This window comes from Sciurus vulgaris (assembly GCF_902686455.1).
Source record: "Sciurus vulgaris genome assembly, chromosome: 1".
Classification (NCBI taxonomy): domain Eukaryota; kingdom Metazoa; phylum Chordata; class Mammalia; order Rodentia; family Sciuridae; genus Sciurus; species Sciurus vulgaris.
This window is the reverse complement of record NC_136461.1, coordinates 52,304,732-52,329,306: the sequence shown is the minus strand read 5'-3', so window position 1 is coordinate 52,329,306 and position 24,575 is coordinate 52,304,732. Positions and strand designations below refer to the sequence as shown.

The 24,575-nt window shown below is 43.2% G+C and overlaps 1 protein-coding gene across 2 annotated transcripts in view; it reads right to left on the bottom strand.

Moving 5' to 3' along the window:
- Window positions 1–24,575, bottom strand: part of ROR1 (receptor tyrosine kinase like orphan receptor 1) — a 415,961-nt gene that overhangs the window by 378,810 nt on the left and 12,576 nt on the right. The window lies entirely within an intron of this gene.

The following is a 24,575-nucleotide window of genomic DNA, read 5'->3' as shown; positions in this document are numbered from 1 at the left end:
CTGAAGGAACACAAAAATCTCCATTCAAAAAGTAACCTAAGCAGTTGGTCCAATTCCTCACAATCAATTGTGTACCTGCCAATTCTAGGGCCGGTGATCATTAACCTCTCTCCAGGGAGGGGTGTCCGGCCACTCGCAGCTCAGCCCTGGCCCCTCCTTAGGCCCAGCCCCAACTGTGGGAAGGATGTTCAGAGCTTTGTCCATGAAGCCCACTTGAAAGAAAAAGGTGATCGGAGCCCACAACCATAATCAGATGAGCAGGAAACTTACCTTTCACCACTCACCCTGAACCACAGTCACCCACGTTGCAGCAAATTACGTACTAACCTCAGTCCCACAATTTTCTCTAGTTGGTTGGTTCTATAGCCTCTCAGCACCACCTGTTTCTTTTAGGGTCAATTTCTAGGCACAGTTTAGGTCTCTTGATATTCCAATGAAACCAAGGAGAAACCAGATAGTACAGTGAGCCATGGGGTCCACATTCGAGAATTCCAGCCTTTTGGCAGTCTTTCTTTTTTGTATGATTAGCGGTTATTTTCCTGCAGGGAAGCTATTTACTTCCTGAAAGATTGAGTTTAGATTCTGCACACTAGCACACCAAACCACTTGTGATCTGCATTATTTTCCAAAATATCCTCCCTGGGCCTCCACATCTTTGCTCCAGTTAAATGAACTACTAGCCTTGCCTTGGAGGTACCACCTGTTTCACGCCTCCTTACCTTGCACAGGTAGGTGGATGCCTCTACCTGATCACCTCTCTCCTCTTGCTCTTCCTGACAATCACCTCAAGACCCCTCGGTATCCAGCTCAAGCACTGTCTTCCCTGGGAAGGCTTCTCTCATGTCCTGGGGCAATTAATCAGTCTCTCTTCTCCAAACCACAACACTTTACACCAGCTACGGCACTAGGTCACATTATTTGCATCATACATGTGTGTCCCCCTCCTGTCTATCAGTTCCTCAAAGACTAGAACTGAGCCTTTTCATCCCCAAAGTCAACACTGACTCTGGACATGTCATTAAGTAAAGAAATGAAGCATGCCTTCCATACCCATGAGACTCCCTAATGCACAGAAGACACTCAAGGCTAGACAAGGAGGAAGGCCATCAAGAAAAAGGAGAAAAAAAGAAAACTTTAGAATGTCCCCAAACTCTCTTGGCTCCTCTGGCCACTTCCCATGAAGCAGTGTTCTTCCCCCAAATCAGCCCAAAGGCTTTGTGACCAAATCCTTTCACCTGCTGATCATTTCCCAACACACCTATAAAGTGGACATATGCACTAAATCTCCAAATGGGTTTCTCATTTCTTATTTGAATACATTTTTCCTGAGCAGAACATTGTTTCTCCTCCCGCTATGCAAACACCTGGACTTCAAACTCCATTGAACCTGGGCAGATTGCCTGCACCCAATCTGCCTATCATGTTGGATCCAAGGGTTGGTGCCTTACACCACTGATGCACTTTCTTTGTTTCATAAAATTTCTCTGGTAAAATGAGTTGACCAGTGTTCAAGTCTACGGACCTTCTTGTCAACCTTTTAATTCACCTTCTCTGATCTTCTGTGTCTTACTTTGAGAGAATCCAAAATCTAAAAAGTTAAATGTCCAAAGTGTTCTTGACTTTGGAAAAGTACAGAAGATGATTTTAGTATGAAAATTTTCTTATGCAAATCTTTTAAGGAACCCATATCCACTGCCTGAAGTGAGTGAGATAGATAGATAGATAGATAGATAGATAGATAGATAGATAGATAGATAGATAGATAGATAGATAGATGATAGATAGATAATATGAACAGTATCCTGACAAAATTTGCTCTTGCCATGGTCCATCAGCTTTGGTGCCATGCTAAAACTGGACTCCAGTTTTCCAAAGTGTCTTCCTAGACACAGATAAGGTCAGTGCCTTAACTCTAGGCTTCCCAGAAAACTTCCATTCCCCACAGAGTACCAAGAACAAAGCAGATGTGATACACAAGATGCTAATTCAAACACAAACAGGTATTTCGGACCCACCATTATGGAATCACTTTGGAAATAATATACAGAGGCTTCAGCTCAAGCCATTTACCACTGCTTTTCCTGCAAGATGTTCCGACTTCTTTCCATCCTTTGTCCCACACTTACCACAGATTCTATAGAGTTCTCCTTAGTTTGCACCCCCTCTTATCCCCTGATGGCAGAGAGCTCATTTATGGATCCCCAGTACTGCACTGGCTGGAACACTGAAGTACTTAGTAATTATCTGCTGAAGGTTTCTGGTTGCCCTGACGTTGCCTTTTCCAGGTCACCTGTAGACTGTGATAGTCATGCCTTGCCTGGAACTGGCTATGGCCCCAAAGAAAGCAATTAAGACACTGAAGCAGCAGGTGGCCTCTGCCTCAACATCCATTTGCAGTTGGTTCCAGGTGGCCATGGACGGAGTTGTGTGACAAGAGGACTACAGCTGGCCCCAGGGTCCCTACCTGATAATTACCTACATTCTTTTGAAGACATCTTGTCTCCCCAGAATCTGGTTCAACTAGGTAAGCACTATATCTCAAATTAGGTGGCTTTATTTTAAAGGAAAAAAAAAAAAAAAATATATATATATATATATATATATATAAATCAAAGCCAACTTTCTACACATGACCGCAATGGAACTGTAGATTGGCTCCCTTCCTACCCCTTTTTTACCTTGTTTAAGTACAGAGGCTGGGAAATTAAACAAGTTCACAGCCTCCTTGCGGCTAGAAAGAGCCACATGACATAGTTCTGCTTATCAACATACAGATGAACATCACTCCCCTTCCCAGTACAAATGTGTACACTGACCACGGTTAAAGCTACAAAATAATACGGTAAGGCGGAAATTCATTCCTCCATTTAATAGGATCATTCAAACACCTCCTGAATTAATTGGAATACAGACTAGGCAGCTGTAACAAAAAACTCAAACTACAAAAGCTTTAACAGGATAGAAGTACATTTGGCTCTTGTGAAAGTTCTTTTACAGATGAAATAGTTCACGTATTCAACCTTGGGTCTGGACAGCAGACCACCTTGCTGCTTCTGCCATCCCAAAAGCATGACCTTTATTCATAGAGTCAAAGATGACTCACCTGCACTCCAGCCCAAGAGAAGGAGGAAAAAATTCAGGAGATGGCCCGCTTCTCCCTTTTGAAAGCACAACTTGGAAACTATGCTTCCCCTACAAAGGTACACTCTGCTCTTGTCCCTTGGGCCAAAACCTCTTGTGATCATTCTCAGCTACAAGGAAGGCACAGACTCATGCCTACCTCAAGCTGCCATTAATGCAGAAGGAGTGGGAGGACCAAGAGGAGGAGGGAAAGAAGAGGAGGAGCACCACTAGTATCATTAATAATAACAGTAATGGGATGAACAAGTCACAGTCTCCACCACACTTCTATAGGCCAGGCACTGTGCTAGGTACTGTGGCTGGAAAATCATTGACTGAATCAATCCCAGTCCCTCCCCACAAGAAGCTTGAAGTTCCCCCTCCTCAGTCTATACCCAAAGGACTTAGAAACAGCATACTACATTGATGCAACCACATCCATGTTTTTAGCAGCTCAACTCACAATACCCAACCTATGGAAACAACCCAGGTGTCTCTCAATGGATGAATAGATAAAGAAAATGTGGTATATACACACAATGAGCTATTCCTCAGTCATAAAGAAAGAATGAAATTATGGCATTTGCTGGTAAATGGATGGAACTGGAGAATATCATGGTAAGTGCAATAAGCAAACCCAAAAAACCAAAGGCTGAATGTTCTCTCTGATTTGTGACGCTAACCCAAAACAAGGGAGGTTGGGGAGGGGAGTAATAGAAATCCATTGGATTAGACAAAGGGAAATGAAGGGAATGGAGTAGGGAGGGGAATAGGAAAGACAGTAGAACAAATTGGTCATAACTTTCCTAGTCTTGTATTTGTATACACGACCAGGGTAATTCCACATCATGCATGACCACAAGAGTGGGGACCTAAAATAGAATAAATTATACTCTATGTAGTTATATTCTGCCAAAATACATTCTGCTATCATGTATAACAAAAAATAAAAAATAAAAAAGGAAGCTCAAAGTTAATACTATCAACTGAAAAGTCCCATGCACCTTTGTAGCACCAGGACCAGTGGATCCCTGCACTCTATTGAGGTTTACCAAATATTTGTTGATGCCAATCAATAACAAAAAAAAAAAAAAATCCCTTCCCACCCGCAAAAGAAAGGCACTTGGTTCTGAACTGGATCTTGAGAAACAACCATGGATATCATGTCATCCCTGCCTTTAAGCATGCCCAATCCAGACAAGGAAACAAGATGGCGCACACACCAGGAGAAAGAAAGCAAGGAGGCATTGTGAAGCCCATGCCAAGAGAAGGAAGGCTCTCTGAAGCCGGGGACAGCAGGAGTGGCTCTGGATGAGGAGGAATGACACCAGTTGGCTCACGTCAGGAGGACAAATCTTTGATGGGATGCTGGGGAAGGTGAAGCAGGGCAACTGGAAGACTGATGGATGGTACCACAAGCTCCACACCAGCAAAGGCCCCGCATAGCCCAGCCCAGTGGAGGAAGCCATCACCCCCTTCATTCAGCAGGCAGAAATGGATGTAGCTCATCCCATCACACAGCTGCCGCTCCTCCCAGAGGGACAGGCACAGAAACTCCATGTTCCAAACACAAGCCATCACTCCACCTTGCCCATCATGAGCGATTTCATGGTACCAGTTAAAACAGCATTTTCCTAAAGCAATTTTCCCAGAAGTGGCAGAAGGGCAGAGATTAGCTGCAGGTTGCCATGGAAAGCCACCATCTGGCCTGGCTGGTCCCGACTTTCATCTCTCTTGAGGTTATTTCTTAGGGTCAGATGCTTTCAAAAGTCCCTTCCAGTTGTAAGATTCTGAGAATCAAAGTTGGAACTCTGAGATCTGAAGCCTCCTAGGATAAAAGTGAGGAACACCTTGATCAAAGAAAGGAGGAAATCATTTATTCAAAGGACCAAGTACAGTGCCTGGCAAATAATAGGCCCTGAATAAAGAACTGATGCTGGCACTTTTATTGGTCTGTTTTTGCTTCTTTATATTCATAGCCCATCTCAATGCAGAGAGACTTTGAAGGGTTTATGATACAATGAATAATACAATAACCAGGACTTTTAACTCAAGTTCAGTGAATCTATCAATAAGACAAAGAAAGAAAACTAGGAAAACAGAGCATACGAAGATATGAAGATCACAATATTTTAAAATGGAAACCAACCCTGAGTTACTAACTTTCCAAGTCTCCTTGAAGTCAAAGCAAAAATAAAAAGAAAAACTAAGTTATTTCCAAAATTTACATTCTCTGTAAAGGCACAAACAACAAAACAACAAAACCCCAAGAACTCAGTTCAAGGGGCTGGGGGTGTAGCTCAGGGATACAGCACATGTCTAGCATGCACAATACCCTGGTCCAAGATCAAGCACTAAAATAAAAAAAAAAAATTTTTAAAGGCAAGTTTTTCTGATCAGTACAGAGTTCTGCTCCAGGGGCTATATAAAAAGTGAAGAGTCAGGAGACAGGACACAGGAGGGAAGTCCCTGGATAATAAACTGCAGATTACCGGACCAAACAAAGTCATATAGATTTCTTTTGTTACAGGGTTTTTCCAAACCTTTAATATGTTCTTAAAGGGCAGTAAAATGTGACTACCTACATGCCCAGGAGCGGCTTGTTTTAACAAAGGGTCTTGTTAACAAAGGGATGCCTGGATCTTAAAGGGCTAAAGGGACACCCTGTTCTATAATGTCATTGTTACTATTCCAGGTCAGGACAGACTACTCCTTTTTACCATAAGATTTTTTGATCTTTTTATCAAAGAAACAAGAACAGAATTTTGCATCTTCCCACCTTTCCTGTCTTAGTTTGACTTGGCAAATTCATTCTAGGTAATGCATTATTAACAATCATTTTTAAAAACTGCACTATAGGGTATTTGATACCTTTCAATGGACTTTTTCCCTTACTCTTTCTATTATCTACACATTTCTGGAAGTAGGAAGGATCTATATTATCAACTCCATTTTCAAAGGATGAGAAAATGAGTCCCATAGAGGCTGAGCTTCAAGGTCACCCTGAGTCAATGGCCAACCTGGTCCTGGAGCATGAACTCGGAACTCGGGGATACAACTGTGGCAAAGGCCAGACCTCTTCCCTCTGGGTCCTTCCCCTCCCTGACCAGGTGCTGCTTTTATCTTTCTGTGTGTCTGCAGGTGGGTGGCAGTACTGCTGACTCTTTTCTGGCTCCATTTAAGCCCCTTTCTTTCATCCATTAATTAAATCATGCACTTTTCTGATAGGGGAGCAGAATCTTCAAAAGAGGAAAAGGAGCCCTCCCTTTCAGAGCGTGCAGGGATTAAAGTTCATCTGGCTAAGGAATGCTCACTAGGGACTAAACACATTACTCAGAGGCAAGCCCCGAAAGCCAGTGAAACATTAAATGAAAATGTGAGCTGAGACCAGACCAGCAAGATCTCAGGCTCCCGCATTTCCAACATGTGACCAAATTGCCCAAAGGCATCTCAAGGACATCCAGGGCCCTAGGAGCCCTCAGGATGAGCCACTGCAGTGACCCTAAGAGAGAGCAGGAACAAGTGTACTTGGCAGTGAACTTGGCAGTGTTCACTATACCCTCTTACCTTACCTTGGGGAGCGTATGCAACTCAGCCAAGATGGTTCCTCTTTGCACCCGTACACATAGAAAGAGCAGTCCTGAGCAAATGTCATCTATATCCTCATTTACTCACCTTCTCTAGGGTCTTCCCTGTTGAGTTCTGAGCAGGAGACTTTCCAAATAATACAACATTCGTTCAAGCACTAAACTTGTTTTTTCTAACTTGAAAAAATTGTAAATTCAGAGGAAGTTGGAAAAATAGTAGAAAGAGGTCTCATATTCCTTTACCCAGCTGTGCTCACTGGTAACATGTTACATAACTATAGCACAACAGAAAAATCAGGAAATCAAATTGGTAATCCAAGGGTCTCATTCAGATTTTGCCAGCTGGACATCCCTCATACCCAAGTCTGTATGAATCAACTCTGTGTTCCCATGACAAATACACCTGGAAAAAAACAATTTAGAGGAGGAAGTATTCGTGTTGGCTTAGGGTTTCAGTTGATGATCAGCCAGTTCTGTTGCTTTGGCCTTGAGACGAGGCAGAATATCAAGACAAAAGGGCATAATAAAGGAAAGCTGCTCCGCTCAAGGTGGATGAAGAGCAAGAGAAGAAGGGGGAAGGGCCAGGGACAATATGTAATCTCCAGAGGCACTCCCCCAAGTACCCACTCCCTCCCACCACCTCCCAGTGGTCCATTCAGCTACCAGTGGATTAATCCACTGATGAGGTCAGAGCCCTCATGATCCAATCATCTCCCCAAAGCCCCACCTCTGAACATGGCTGCACTGGGGAGCAAGCCTTCAGCACATGAGCCTTTGGGGGACATTCCAGATCCAAACCACAACACCATCCATAGTTCCATAGAATTTTATTGCATTAAGACTTATGTAAACCAGGTGCAGTAGTGCATGCCTGTTACCCCAGCAATGTGGGAGACTGAGGCAGAAAGATTATAGAAGATCAAGGCCAGCCTCCCCAATTTAAGTGCAGCCCTAAGCAACTTAGCAAGACCCTGCCTCAAAATAAAAAATTAAAAGGGTGGGGGATGTCGCTCAGGGGTAGATCGCCTCTGGGTTAAAAAAAAAAAAGACTCAGGTAAGGACTATCCCAATCAAGATGCAAAACAACTCCATCCCCACAAAGATCACAAAGCTGCCTTGTGCCTGCCTCAGTCACCCCTCCCCTTGTCAGTGCCCCACCCAGTCCCTGGCTCTGACAATCATTAAATGTTCTCTAGCTCCTCTTTAAATGTGCTGTTTTGAGAATGTTTTACAAATGTAACCTTTTGAGATTAGTTTTTGTCCACTCTACATTAAACCCTTCATATCCATCAAATCATCATGTATATCAATAGTTCATTCCTTTTACAACTAAGCAGTGTTCCATGGTATAGATACAATATTCACACATTGAAGGAAGTTTGGGTAGTGTTCAATTTTTTACTGATTACAAATAAAGCTGCAGTGAATGATCACGTGCAGACTTTTGTGTGGCCACAAATTTTCATTTCTCTGGGACAAATGTCCAGGAATATAACTGCTAGTTCATATATCAAAACATTTTGTAAAAAATATTTTTGATGGAGAGTTCTCTAAAAATATATATTTCACATCCCACTCTGCTCTCTTAAATACAGTAAAATGGAAATAATTTGACCTTACATTTAATTATTTGGGATCATTATTGTGAGTCACTGAAATCTGCATTTATCTCTAAATCACATGACTCCCAAGTAGCATAAGAGGTTTTGATCGCAAACCTGTTCACATTTCTGCATCTACTGTATTTATCTTCCTCAAAGTCCAGAGGTATGCTGCTCAGTGTAGGTGACTCTTAGACACCTGAAATATATCTAGATTTAACTGAACTATACTACAGTAAAATACACAACTGATTTTGAAGACAGTGCAAAAAGATAAATGCAACTTATCTCAATAAATTTTTTTATATTGAATACATATTGAAATAATATTTACTATAAAATTAATTTCATTTGCTTTTTACTTTTTAAATTTTGGCCACTAGGAAATTTTAAATTACAATACCCCCCCATCTCTATCTATGGTTTCAGTTACTCCAAGTCAACCAAGGCATAAAAATATTAAATGGAAAATTCTAGAAATAAACAATTCGTAAGTTTTAAGTTGTGAGCCATTTTGGGTAGCGTCAGGAAATCTCATAGGTCACTCTGTCCTGTTCAGGTTATGAATTATTCTTTCATCAAGTGTATCCACACTATATAATCAACCCTACTGTAAAACTCTTAGCCATCTTGGTTAACATAGTAGCCTAATGCTATGACATAGTAGCCTAATGCTATGGCATAATGCCTACATCATTCATCTTCCTTTGTTTCATCATGTAGACATTGAATCATCTCACCTCATCACAATAAGAGTGCTGTATAATAAGCCATTCTGAGAGAGACAACATTCCTTAGGACTACTGTACCTATGTGGCTCACAGTGAATTTTATTGCTCGATGATGATCTAGGAGGCATTATTGTCTTTTTATTTGCCTTTAGGTCATTGGAGGTGTTTAATGTCTTAACACACTGATCTAATATGATATTACTATTACTGATATACTCTATGGCATTAACATATTGCCGTAAGAAAATTAATTATCTGAATAAAGCCAAAGTCTCATCATTACTTTCAAAACAACATGCAAAGAAGCAGTAGAGAAACCTGGGTACAGATCCAATTACTGAAAAATCTGAGTTCTACTCCAAACTCACCCTCACTGAAATTACCTACTCACACTCACACAATTCAATTTTTATCAAATTCCATTTTCTCACCTGTGAATTCCAGCCTTGCCTATTTCAAAACTAAATAAAATAATCTATTTGAAAGTTTTTTAATAACGACAAAGTAGTGTGCAAAATAACAGGTGCAAAAGTTTTTTTAGCCAGCCTCATATAACTAACTCACAGAATGGACAACATTCTCTAATCTCTGTCCCACCTGGAGTCCACAGATTCTCCCACCTCTTGAGTTTCTTCCTCACAAGAATCAGTAGAACTTGGTCCAAAGTTTACTATGCCATGGCATAACAGTTATTTTTTATTTTGTTTTTTGGGGTTTTTTTTTTCTTTTTTTCTTTTCTTTTTTTTTAGAAATTATGGATTTAACTGTATAGAATGTGAACTGATTAAGAGAATGTAAAAGGACAGCTGTTGCTTCAATGACAACTAAGTCAAATTCTTTTTAAAAGGGAAAATAAAAATAATCATTCTCCCCCAGAAAATGCCCCTGTCTGAGCTGTGAGATAAGGATAAACAGTTGGGAGCAGGTATAATGTCTAAAGGAATTCTCCAATTAAAGTGCTTTACAGGTGTCTTTTATTAAATTTCTAACCCATTTTGGAGAAAACAAAACTAGATACTAAAGAACATGTACTATAGGTTGAGTATTCCTAATCTGAAAATTTCTAATTTAAAATGTTCCAAATTGCCAACAAGTGGAATGTTCCACATCAGGAAACTTCGTTCCATGCACAAAATTATTCAAAATATCGCATAAAATGACCTTCAGACGGTGCATATAAGGTGTGCATAAGTTAATTTTGTGAGTAAACCTAAGTACTAACTCCAATATTGGAATATTGGCACAATGTATGTGCCAATATTCCAAAATCAGGAAAAAAAAATCTGAAATATTTCCGGTTCCAATCATTTCAGGTAAAGAGTATTCAACCCGTACAACTAAGGTGTGGATATAGAAGAAGACAAGGCCCTTGAAAATTTCAGGGAAAAGAAAAAAACCTAGATCCAAAACCACAAGATGAAAAGAACATACACTTAGGTATTTAAAATGAAATTAAAAGTCTAATTTTATTTCTTCACTATGTCTTCACTCCCTGCTTTAACTGACCTTTTCCATTAACAGTCGGCCTAGTGCTAGATAAGAAGCCTCCTACTTAGTCATTATCTGAATAAAAAGAGGAGGAATCTCAAAAAGAAATATAACTGACTCTTTGATGTTTAAAGAAAAAGATGAAGGCCATAAATTGAGCTGTAGAACATTTGTGTCTACATTAGGAATCTAAGTTTCAAAAATAGGTACGATGTGGAGGGTTCAAAAGCTACTGGTTCTACAAGTAAAGCCCACAAAACATAAAAGTTATCCCCAAATTACACATTGTAATAATGACAGTACAGCAATTCCCCCATCATAACAAGACTTGGACCATCTGCAATTAGGGCTCAAATAAAATAATCACAATATCAGCAACATGTAATATTTCCTAAGCTCCTACTATATGCTAAGGGTATTATCTCATTTAATCGAAATGAGAAAAGGAGAAAGAAAAAAAAAAGAAAAGCAGCAAACACAACAATTTAGAGGAAAATCTCCTTGGTGGCAGCTCTGAGCTATACCATGCTATACCCTAGAGCTACAGAAATCCAGACTGTCAAGGCTCGGAGTTGAGAAATCGCCCGGCCTTCCTCATCAGAGCAGGGCACCTCAGACTTGAAGGGGCAGACGACTCACCTGAGGATCTGTATGAACTGCAGTGACTGAGTCTGTACCTGGACCGTGTCTGGATTCTGCTTTCCTAACACAGTCCCAGATGACACCGGTCCCCAGAACACACTGTGAGGACCAAAGTTCTGCCCCAGATCGCTGTCCCCAGAGGGCTCAGTTTCTTCCAGGTGGCAGAGGTCACCTCGAACATTATCGTCCTTTCTGCCTCCCCAGCTCGGGTATCACATTTCTAAGGACCTCTTCATATCAGGCAAGAAGAATAAGAAAAAGACCCAGATGCCTTGGAACTTTTAACCTCAACTACAGCACCCATTATTATAATAAGTTCACAAACAAATGGTAACTTCATTGGTGACAAAGTAAAAACATCTTTGGGGAGCTGAGGTGGTCTCAGATCATCTCTTCACATTTTCAACAGGAAAGTGACTGGCTCTTGTAAGTGGAACCCTCTTATCTGCCTGTGCTGTCCCCGTCTTTCAGTTTGGCTGCCTGCCCATCTGCTGGGCTGAAGAAAGGAAAATATTCACAATCCTGCCTTCATTACAAGGGGAAATGTTAGCTTCTGCTTTTAATTAAGCATTTTATACTGATTTTCTTCTTTGACCATAAAAGATATCCAACTGCATATTTTCTAAATGATCCATACAGATCTAATAAACAATGTTTTCCCAGTGAAAAGGCAGCTCCCACTATCTCCCTTGACCGCCCTAATAATCTGGGCTTCCCAATATCCATTGATTTGACCAATAGTAAATGAACGCCTCCTTTTTCTGCACAGGCTCAACGTGCTGGGCACTGAAGATATGAAGGAGAACAGAATGCCACTCTTCCCCACCCGAAGCTCAGAGTCCAGAGTGTGAGACGAATAATACGCAAACAAATAGCCCCAACAGAAGGATGGGCTATTAAAAAAAGGAAAGGATGAGTGTTTTTGTCTCCTCTGACTCAAAATGCAAAACCATTGTCTATGTCTAATTTGAAGGAGCAAAGAGGGACAAATTCATGGGAAACAAACAGAGTTGTATAATATTCCTGAAGACACTGGGGTCAGCAATCAATAGCCACGCAGATACCACATGCCGGGCATTCTCCTAGATTCTCCAGGAACACCACAGAAATCCATGCCCAAAGTTTCCAGGGGACTCATGGAACAAGACAGAGATTAAAAATAGCAACCACGATTAATATTCTAGAAGGTTTCTAAACCCTAGTAAGTGAAGTCAATGTAGACCACAGCTAGATCATGGAGACCCTTGACCTAGTCAAGGGCACTGGGAAGTCATTTGCTACGGCGTGGGCCTTGAACGTCTCCCCAAATCTCATGTGTTAAAAGCCTGATCCCAGGGCGGCCCGAGGGTAGGTGCTGTGGACCTTCGGGAGATGGAACCTCGCAGAAGGCCCTTAGGCCGTTGGGGGTGTGCCCTCGAGGGGATGTGGAACAATTCCTTGTTCCCTTTGGCTTCCTGGCCATGAGGGGAGCAGTTTTCTCTGCCATGCGCTCCCACCAGGCTGTGCTGCCTCACCACAGGTCCACAGCAAAGGCCAACGGGTCATGGACTGGAACCTCTAAAACCACACATCAGAATAAACCTGTTCTCTCTAGAAGCTGATGATTTCAGGTATTTTGTAATAAGGATGGAAAGCCAACTAACACATCATTGGAGAATTTTTTGAGGAAGGGAAATGACACAATGAAAGCTGTTCATATATCAGTGTAATAAGTGTTCTTATTGAACACCTACTATATGCCAGCCACTCTTATTCCAGGGGCTTGGACTCATTGACTTCATGTTTCTGACTCTCAGTTGCCTCATCTCTGGAAGGGGGATGACCACATCTAGGAGTTTAAGATTCCCCTCTACTTTCTGGTCCATGAGTTCAGTCTCTGGAATAAACTCATAAAGCAGATAGATCAGCAGGACAAAAGGCATATAAAATTGTCATGGGTATATACATGGGAATGGCACATGGGAGACACAAAGAAGGGCCCAATGGCTTCAATGTATATCTAGAGGCCTGTGGTGAGGTAGAAGCAAGCCATGGGCGAGTGAGGAGCCACAGAAAATAAAAATAAAATAAAATAAAATAAAATAAAAGGCTTATGCAGATCAGAATAGTATGTCCTCAGAATACCATAGGTTATTCTCTGCACAGGGGGAAGGCAGGACCTTTCCTAGATATTTAGCCAGAGAAGGGGGCCTCTAAGAGTCTCTGCTTATATCCATTGTTAACTAGTGTTGAGAGATGTGAATTTCTTTTACAAAAGGATGGTTTTTCCTGCACCTGCAGTTTCTTCTAGTACATCAAAGAAATATATTTTGGGGTGGCTCATTTCAATCTCTCACAAAGGGTTGTTAGAAAAATTAGAGATTATCAAGCAAAGGCTTCATCTACTTTTTCAAAGTTACCTAATGGCAGTTCATTGAGACCAGCAATAAACACGCTATGCTGAGAACCTACTGTGTGCTGATATTAAGTGTGATGGAGGCTGGGATGCAAAGAAGACATGGAGAGAGGTTAGTGACTTGCCGGTCATCACATGGCAAAGTGAGGGTCAGGGAAGCACCCTGCTCTCCTCCCTGACTGTGGCAGTGGACCCTCCCGCTTAGGCCCTTGCACAATACTGGGACCCGCCACCAGGGGTCAGGCCTGTGGGCCTCCTCGTCCCTGGAAGGCTGCAGCCCCGGCTGAGGACTCTCTCAGGGCCTCCTGGTCTTGATTCTGGATTATTCAAAGGGACCAACTCTGCAATTTGCAGAGCTCTTTGTGAAACAGAAACACAGGGCCTCATGTTAAAATAATATTACCAGTTTCAAGACAATAGCAGCAGAGCACTAAACCAACAGTAGGCCCAAGCACAAGAGGCCCTGGACAGTTGCACAAGCCACACAGTTTTGTAGCTGGGACTGACTTTAACCCAAATTCTTATTTCCTGGATTAGTATGTTCACAGGAAGACACCTGACAATCCTGGATCCTGACCGGCCCTTCCATTCTGATTTTCTGAGAATCAGACGTGCCAAGAGAGTAGCTTCTCAGTCACTAAGAGCCAGCCAGTGTAGAAGATAAGCACACAGCTGTTCCGAGGGCCCACTCTTCCTTTCTACTGTGTGGCCTCCAGTGACCATGAGATGCAGTCCCCAGTGAAAAGGAATTTGGTGCTCTGCCCTCTCAACGGTCATCCTTAAGATGGAAAGCATGCAGGGAGAAATGAAGGTAACTATCTGTCCTACTTTGAAAAACAAATCTGTCCCTGAATTTAATATGCAAAACTTGATTTAAAAAAGAAAAAGAGCAATAATGATACCAAGCACTATTTGAGTGTTTGCAATTACCAGTGACTATGCAATTCAATTCTTTTTAAAGATCTGCAATCCTCACAATAACCTGAAATGCAAGATTAGAAATCACACATATTCATTGTCATAGAAGGGTTTCTTCCATTCATCTTTGAAACAGAGTCAGATTATGGCGAGAGGAAAACGAAAACAAACAAAACACAAACCCTACTGACCTTGGGCAAGCCCCTTCCCCTCACCTGGCCCGGCATGCTTGGCCTGCATGCTCCTCAGGGCTTCTGGCCTGTCACATCTGGAGCAGACTCCAGTCTCTCCACTCAGCCTTCTGCACATGCTCCTCCAGAGCACCGAACACTCAGTCAGGCGCAGCAGCAAGAAAACTGGCCACGGGGTCGGGACGCCTGGTTCTAGTCCTGGCTCACCAAGTGCTCCACAGTGTGACTCGGAGCTAGTCACTGCACCATCTGAGCCTCAGTTTCTTTATCCATAAATGGATTAGCAAAGGCCTCAGGATGCGGCATTTATAAAGCTCGCTCTCGACATTTGTTAATTATCATCACTATCATTATTCATTGTGATGCACTATTGCAATTGTTCCCCAAAGCCCCTTTAAGGCAAATAAACGTCTCCTCCCATCTAGTAGGTTTAATTTAGCATTTAGTATTGATTGGTTAGGAAAAGATGAAATATCAAAAGGTCACTGTGAATTTTTATTCAACACAGAAATCTTTTCAATGACTGGTGTTTGATTCTCAGAACCCATGCAATGATCTGGGACCATGCTCTGTACCACCCGCCAGCTTGTGAGTCCCAGTCCATCACCAGCAGCCCCTTCAATCACCTTGACTCCTCAACTCTTCCCTCCCCTGCCCACAGCTGCCCTACCATACTGCCAAGACCTAGACACACAGGTACAAAAGGGAATCGTGTGTGTGTGTGTGTGTGTGTGTGTGTGTGTGTGTGTAAATACATAACAGTATAGTTCATTAAAATAATGCTTCTTTAACTTTAATTTACATACAAATCACCTGAGGGTCTTTTTAAAGTGCAGATTCTAATCCAGTGGTTCTGGAGAGGAATCCAAGACTGTATTTTTCACAAGCTACTAGGTGATGTTGATGGTGTTGGTTCACAAAACGCATCTAGACCCCCTCATTTGAGGATCAGAGAAGGGAAGTGTTTTGTCTGGAGTCACACAGCTAGTTGGAGGTAGGGCTGGGAGGTGACTCCAGCTCTGTGGACTTTCAATCCAGAGCTCTTCCAGCCATATGCCAATGTCCTCCTTTCTCAGGCTCGAGACTGGGAGAGGGGGTGTCTGAAAGAAAAACCTCTCGATTTCCTTTCCCATCAAAGACAACAATGCACACACATACAAAAATGCGCACAGAGAGGGCAGGGGCTAATTGTTACCTCTCCCTCAGTTTCCCCCACAGGAAACGAAAGATACTCAAAACAAAATGTGTTAAAGGGGCCGCAGGGAGAACATTCTGACTACAGTACAACCTTTCTTTTTCTACCTCTTCAAAGACTCTTCTGTTGGGCCACTCCATACCTCCAAAAATTTTTGTACTTATTCTAAGTTTTCCTAAGACATTTTCTAAATTAAAAATTAATTTGTTGGGGGAAAGTTCAAAACAAACTATTATTCTAAATCAATATTGAGAGAGGAGATAAGGGGTCTTTATTTCAGTATCAGCAGGATGTTTCATGTTCCTGAATGTCCTCTGCACTGGGCCGTTTAGACGGGTGAAGTGTTTGAAGGCCGGCACTCCTGCCTGAGTGCTGGCTTCAGGGCCTCCTCCCTCCCACCACCCAGGGTCGCTCCCGGCTTGAGGCTGGGAACTAACTGCACTGCACCATCTGAGCTCTCACTCCACGAATTGCTCAGCTGAGGTCCAAGCACACAGAGGATCCACAGAAGGCCTGGGGTCACATCCACCACCTAGTCACAAGTTTTCCAGGACTTTCTTAAAAGGTCAGAAAACATACTTGCAGGCCAGGAAAATGGGCCATGGGGCTTGCCTGTTCAAGTCTACCACTTGGCTCAAATTAACAAGTTCAGTGTAGATACTCTGGATTTTCTTGCCATGCCAGGAAACCAAGAGGACAGAAAGTTAACACTTGAAGGCAAACTCATTTTGCCCCTTGCAAAAGGAAGCCAGCCCAGCTTCAAAACCACAGGAGCCCTCTCAGCGGGGCTTCTGGTGGTTTCTAACAGGAGGAATGTAATCCATCAGCCCCCACCCCCCCAGCTCTGGCCTGCCTGCCAGTCCTCCCACCGGAACCTTCCTGAACCAGCCTCCCAACCACAAACCCCCTTCCCCACACCACAGGGTCCCGACTTCCTCGCTGTGCGCCACTCAGGGCTCTGCACAAGGACAGCCTCTCTGGGGGCTTCGAGATTCTTCCGTCCCTCTAGGGCCCACAGCAAACTGAATGCTAATTCCTCTGGTTATGACTCTCTCCCCATCTTACTGCACCTCACCACCACTACAGTCCCTCCTCAGAGGACAAGAACAAAGTCCTGGCCCTGAGCATCTCCCTGGCAGTCCCTGGCAGGTACACAGGATTTACAAAAGTATATTATTATGATGTAATATAAATATATTCCCTCCACTTAGCCCCTCTTGCTCTCTGCTTCCTCCAGTGGGCTCCCTTAAAAAAAAAAAAAAAAAAAAAAAAAAAAATTCAGGCTAGAAGGGGCAGTCAAGCCACATCAATTTACAGACGAGGAAATTAAGCCAGACCTTCGAGTAGTTCAGTCAGTGGTGGTCTAGTTAGTGGTCTGGCTGGAAGGCGTTTGCTGTGGCCTTGAGGACTGTTCTGAGCTACCAGGCTCCTCTGGGGCAGCCAGCAGTGCACAGCCGGCCACCCCCTGTGAGAGAAGGAAGCTGGAAAAGCCAGTGTCTACTCCCCAGGCAGCACTGCACACTCCACAGCAGTTGATTCTGATGGAGGCCCTGGATGATGTGTTCCTCTTGTTGGTGCACGACTTCCCTGAGTGCTATCTTCTCTCATCCTCACCAAAACACAATGGGGTCTAGATACGATTAGCACCCACCAGGGGGAAACTGGGGCTTCAAGGTTACCCAAGGTCAGAGGGAACTGAATGAGTTCAGTAGACTCTCAGGGTATTTTGATTGGCTTTCTTAGGGTCCCCTTTGGTCCATGACAGGAGCCGGGTGTGGTGGTGCACACCTGTAATCCCAGTGGGTCAGGAAACTGAGGCAGGAGGATTGCGAGTTCAAAGCCAGCCTCAGCAATCGAGCGAGGCCCTAAGCGACTTAGTGAGACCCTGTCTCAAAATAAAAAAATAAAAAGGGCTGGGGCTGTAGCTCTGTGGTTAAGTGCCCCTGGGTTCCAAAAAAAAAAAAAAAAAGAAAAGAAAGAAAGAAAGAAAAAGAAGAGAAAGAAAAGAGGTAACAGGAGGAATCCCTTTGCTAGTGAGCAAATGGGAGGTTCGGCCCCTGCCTCCAGTTTCACCCAGGGCCCCACCCTGACCTGACTGCATTAGCAGCAGTTCTACCTAATCCCAGATGCACACAGAGAGACAAGAGACGGTATTCTTTCCCTCTGAGCTCTGCTTCTCTGGAGATTAGACTCCAAGAGGCTGTTATCCCACCCCTAGGAGAGGATAGCTGAGAGGGAGCTTACCTACCCCAGGAAGCCCCACCAAGGGAGCACCGAGGGCACAATGCTAATGGCTCCAGTTGGACAGAAGTATGCACATCAGTCATCAAGAAGGACCCAGGAAGCAACTGCCACCCCTGTGCACTTTCTGCAGGTGCTGGGAAGGGCATCAGCACACGTGAAAATTTAAAAATGTATCCTCAGTCCCTCCTAAGGGCATCCTAGAGTAAGCATCTGAATTCCTGCACCCCTGTCTGATTCACCACTGTGTTCCCAGCCCCTAGCACTGTGCCTGGCACATAGTAGGTATACAGTCCATAGTTTGGCTGGCCAGCAAATGAACTTATGCACATCAAAAGGATGCCTCAGCAGACCTGAAAATGAGCCTCCAAACTGACCATCAACTATTCTGTTTGGGAGAAGTCCCTTCTGTAGTCCATTCTGTAGCCCAAATGATAATACCATTCTCTCCAAATCTCACAGGACTTAGTCATTCATCCCACAGGACTCTGGAGCAATGCATAGGATGTAAAAGGAGAGCATCATTGTGGGCCATTTAACATTGATTGAGCACCTACCATCCATACAACACAAAATTAGAGAATTCTGAGTTTGGGGAATACAGGTAGCCTGATATCATGGAAGATGCTCTGGAAGTTCCAGGACCTGGAACGACTTCTTTAGAAAGAGAAGAATCCTGGGCCCAAGTTTACCTCACAGTTCTTTCTTCCTCCAGAAAGAGGGTTGCCACTTCCACTGGATAATGTGGTTAATTTGCCCACAAAGACGTTAGTGGAAAATAAATTCCCAGACACAGAACAGAGGCAGTTCTGTAAGTTGCAAACTTCCATTTTCCTCTCATTCTCTATCTCTTTGCAAGAGGCAAGGAATGGGAACTGTCCTAAAAATATCAACAGTAAGTGACATTTCCAGGGTGCCATGGAGGTTGCAATGTCCTTTCACCTAGACTTCTCACTGAATATACATAACAATCCTCTGAGTTTTATTAGCCCTTTTACAAACCAGGAAATGGAGTCCCAGAGACACAAAGCATCTTGCCCATGATTATGCAACAGACGGGTAGCAGGCCAAACCCAAACAGATATTTTCCCTCAGATAGGGGATGTGGCTCAGTGCTAGAATGTTCACCTAGCATGCACAATGCCCTGGATTCAATCCCCAGAACCACTAAATAAGTAAGAAAATAAATAAACAAACAAACAAAAAAAGGGCCCCAGATAATGTCTTTCTCCAAATCATGCACTCTTTCCTCTGTGCAGGGCTGCCTCATCTACAACCTCATGTGCTGCTCCCTCTTCCCATTATCTGGATGCTTGCCTTTTTGCTAAGGAGGGCTTAGTTTCCTCATCTGTGAAATGGGTATAATAATAGGACCTACCTCAGCAAATGACTGTGAGGATTAAATGATGCTTTAATACCACCTGGCACACAGTAAGTGCTCTATAAATATTACTATTGGTAGCAGAAGCAATTGCTGTTGTATAGTTAACTGAGGAAACTCTCCACTTCGTGGTTTTTGTGCTCACTATCCAGGTCCTGACACAGGGTTCAACCCTTTCCTTCATGCAGCTCTCTGCACAAAAGTCACTATATCTAGAACCTTCCAGACCACCCTATGAAAGAGCGCCGGCCCTACCTCCATCTCTCTTCCATCACAAATCCCTTAGCCTTTTTTATTTTCCTTCTCACTTACTATTGCGTACAGAGAATGCAGTTCTCTATTTTCCTGTTCCTTTGTGAGCGGGGTCTTTGTTTTGTTTGTTGATTTACCCTCAGCATCTAGGATAATGCTTGTCACATAAATATTTGTTGAGTAAATAAAGGAGGCCTCCTGGATCCACTCACCAAAAAATAAAGACAAAATCTCACCTGCACTCTGACCCTTCAGTTTGAGGTAAGACTTCAAAGTCTTCCATAATCTTTAGGGACTGAGTGATAATTCCCACAATAGAAGAGAAAACTGAGATCAGACCCCCAGGAAGAGCAGAGCAACTTTTGGGGAGACACAGGCTAGGGTTGGGTCCTGAACCCCACCCTCACCTGCATCCACACCTCAGCGGTTACCGAGAGGGGTCTCCACCTTCCCTGAATTATTTTGGCCCTGGTGGAGCAGCTGAGGTTCCCAGAGAAGAGCAAGATTATAGAGAGGGGCCTGGGAAATGATTTTTCAATCACTGAGTCAAAAATCAAACTTCAGACAGCAGATTTTTGTGAACTCATGTGTCAGAATGAGCCCATATGTAACTATCAGTATTATTTGTAAATGCATAATGGGCTATGTACCCTCTGACCCTCTTCCTCCATGCTGTTCGCTCCCTGAACTTCCCAGGCCAGCCCCCACCATGCTTTTCCAGCACCCCTTCATTTTTTTATACTAGAATTTTTATTTTGTTTCTTGGTTTGGGGTTTTTTTTAGTCGTACATGACAATGGACTGTATTTTGGCAGAATATACATACATAAAGTATAACTTACTCCATTAGGTTCCCACCCTCGTGGTCATACATAATGTGGAGTGACCCTGTCGTGCATACAAATACAAGGCTAGGAAAGTAATGAGAAATTGTTTCTATTGGCCTTCCTATTCTCTCCCCCCACCCCTCCCTCGGTTACCCCCTTTCCAGTCCAATCTATTTCTCTTATTCCCTTCCCAACCTTCCCTGTTTTGGGTTAGCATCCACAAATCAGAAAGAACACTGGGCCTTTGGTTTTTTGAAATCGGCTTATTTCACTTAGCATGATAGTCTCCAGTTCCATCCATTTATTGGCAAATGCCATAATTTCATCCTTCTTTATGGCTGAGGAATAGTCCATTGTGTGTATATAGCACATTTTCTTTATCCATTCATTCGTTGAAGGACACCTGGGTTGTTAACATAGCTTGGCCATTGTGAATTGAGCTGCTTTAAACATGGGTGTGGCTGTGTCACTGTAGTATGCTGTTTTTATTAAGTCTTTTGGGTATAAGCCAAGGAGTGGGACAGCTGGGTCAAATGGTGGTTCCATTCCAAGTTTTCTAAGGAATCTCCATACTGCTTTCCAAAGTGGTTGCACCAATTTGCAATCCCACCAGCAATGTTTGAGTGTACCTTTCTCCCCACATCCTCGCCAACATTTATTGTTACTTGTATTCTTTATAACTGCCATTCTGATTGGAGTAAGATGGAATCTCAGTGTAGTTTTGCATTTTTCTAATTGCTAGAGATGTTGAACATTTTTTCATATATTTTTGACCATTCATATTTCTTCTTCTGTGAAGTTTGTTCCTTTCCTTTGCATATTTATATTTTTAAATTTTTTTTAGTTATTGATGGACATTTATTTTATTTTTATGTGATGCTAAGAATCAAACCCAGTGCCTCACACATGCTAGGCAAGTGCTCTACCACTGAGCTACAACCCCAGCTTTCCTTTGCCCATTTACTGATTGGGTTATTTATTTTTCTGGTGTTAAGTTTTTTGAGTTCTTTATTTAGACTGGAAATTAATATCTTATCTCAGGTACTGGTGGTGAAGATTTTCTCCCAATCTATAGGATCTTTATTCACATTCTTGATTGTTTCGTTTGCTGTGAAGATTTTCAGTTTGATAACATCCAATTTATTGATTCTTGATTTTTACTTCTTGCACTTTAGGACAAAGCTCAACTATAAGTGGATCAAAGACCTAGGCCTTAGACCAAAGACAGTGCACTCACTAGAAGAAAAAGTAGGCCCAACTCGCCAACATATCTGCTTGGGAACTTAATTCCTCAGCAAGACCCCTAAAGTGTAGGAAGTAAATTCAAGAATCAATAAATAGGATGGAATCAAACTGAAAAGCTTCTTCCCCCTTTCTTCTTTTTCATGCTCCCTACGAAGTCAGCCTTAGAGCTCCCAGCAGAAGGTTCTATGGTCCCTGGCACCCAGCCCAGTGCCTGGCACCCAGCAACCAGCAACCTTGATGTGCATGCCAACCAAGGACCTGCTTGACTCACAGCGGCCAGGCAAGAATGAAACAGCCCAGGCTTCTCAGCTTCAGTCCCCGCGAAACCCAACCAAAATCCCTTCTCTCTTACATGAATGAAAGGGGTCCCAGCCTGATGCTGACGGTCAGGGGTCCTGGGGCTTTTAAGAGTCTCAGGAAATCTAAAGACACTTGGGTTTCTCTGGTCCTATTTGCATCCAGATGACTTGCAAGTTCAAACCTTAGAGCCACCTAAATAAAAGAAAGGAGAGAGAGCAATTGCTGCTCCCCAGAGGGTACTTCCCTAGTAAAGAGACCACTTTCAAAATTCCTGAAGAAAGGGGAGCGGGAGGGAGGGAGGATAAAGATGCTCAGGGTCAGGAGGAAGCACCGCACCTCCATTCTGAACCTGCAGGCTGTTTCTTGACCGTAGTGCATGTGAAAAAAAAAAAAAGAGAGAGAGAAAAAGGGGGACTGCCACACAGAAACTGAATTTGTTGTCAATCAAAAGAAAATGACCCTGATTTCTAGCAGCAAGACTCAGAGTGATCACAGCTTTCCCATGGCTCCCCTACAAACTGAAGCCACAGGCAGGTCTAAGTCACTCCAAACTGACTTTCTCCCAGGTTGGAGACAGCCTTGGGAAGAGGCAGCCTTGAGACGTTCAGTTGTTTAAAGATGCATTTTTAAAATCCTAGATAGAAGAGCAAAGTAAACGAGGGTTATCCCAACCTGTCAACCTGTAAGAAGTAAGAGTCCATTCAGTTGAACACTGGGCAACTTCACTGGTTGGGGAGGTTGAGAACCAGACCCATGTGGGCAAGGTGCTGCAGGCCTGTAATCCCAGCAGCTCAGGAGGCTGAGGCAGGATTGCAGGTTCAAAGCCAGCCTCAGTAATTTAACAAGGCTGTAGGTAAGCCACCTGGTGAGATCCTGTCTCAAGATAAAAAATAAAAAGGGCTGGGGGTGTTGCTCAGTGGTTAAGCACCCCTTGGTTTAATCTCTGATGAGAGAGAGAGAGAGAGAGAGAGAAAGAGAGAGAGAGAGAGAAACCAGGCCCAACTCTGGGGACCATCCAGCATTGACAGAGAAGATATACAAACATAACCATTGTCCAGGTACACATCCAATAAATTATAATGAATGGTACTTAAAATACAGGGTGCCAGGACAGTGAGCAAACGGGACCCCAATCTAGTCTGTAGAGTCTGGGAAGTGACATCTGAGCCAGAACAGGACTTTGGTTGAGGAGTAGGGAAAGGTGTTCTGTGGGAGAGAGAGAGAGCCCTGGAAGCCCCCAGCACAAGGATGCCCAGTGAGAGGAGGGGGAGCAGTAGGCAGCCTGGGAAGGCTCAGCTGAAAGTCACACCAGAGAATTCTTGACCATATTTGTGGGTGTGACCCCTGCCCATGTCCCACTTCATTTCTTTAGTTAGGATTCTTTGGTCTTAATTTCCTGTTGCACCTGGAGATTTCCTTCTAGACACTGTATCTCTCCTCCTCTACCCTTCTTTCACACATTCACAGACATTTTCACTTTGATTGTTGTATGTTCAGAAAAGCTCAGAAGCAGTCCGTGGCAGCCCTGCCAGCAGAAGTGACCGGGTGTTCCAGCTGCACTAGCTCTGCCCACGCGAAAAAAGGAATCAAGTCAATATTCGTTCATTCTCTGCTAAGGTTTGAATATGGTTTGTCCCAGCCAAAACTCAATGTTGACTGCCACTGAGACAGTGTTGGGGACTTTAAAGGGTAATTAAGTCTTTAAGAAGGATTAATGCAATTCTCCCAGGAATGCCAGGCCACCCTCCTACTTTGCCTCTGCCACACATGACTACTTGGCTTTTGCTTTCCTGCCACAGAACCATGAGCAGTAAATCTCTTTACTTTATAAATCATCCAGTCTCAGGTATTCTGTCACAGTAACAGAAAATGAACTGAGTCTCTCAAACACCACCCTGAGAACCCTTCAGTATTTTTCTCCTCTTTCATCCACAAAACTTACTGTCCACACCTTCATTGTGGCACTTAATTACATTGAATTTAGCTTTCACCCAACATGAATTTAGTAATTTCCAAATGAACTAAGATGGGCTGGACCAGACAGCAGTTAACTAACACAAGACCTGGTCCTTGCCCAGAAATGGGCAGAATGGAAAGCAGCTGGTTATGACCCCCGGGGGAGTTCCTCAACATCTCTGAGCCTCTGTTTTCTCTTGGGAATACCAGTGTGACCTCTTTTAAATACACATGTACAAGAAATATTAGAGGTTCTCCCTGAATGGTAGGATTAGAAGTGATTTCTTTATTACACATTTCTGATTTTTTTAAATAGATACATATTTTCTCATCAGGAAAAGAGAAAGAAAACTTCTCCTCTTAGGTTAAAAAAGAAAGATCAAACTTCATTTTGTGGTGATGAGCAAGGTAAGGGTTTTGCATGGCCAGGACACAGTAACCTCATATGTGAGTCTTGTGGACACAGACAAGACCCAAGAAAAGTGGACAAGAGACTAGAGAGCGGT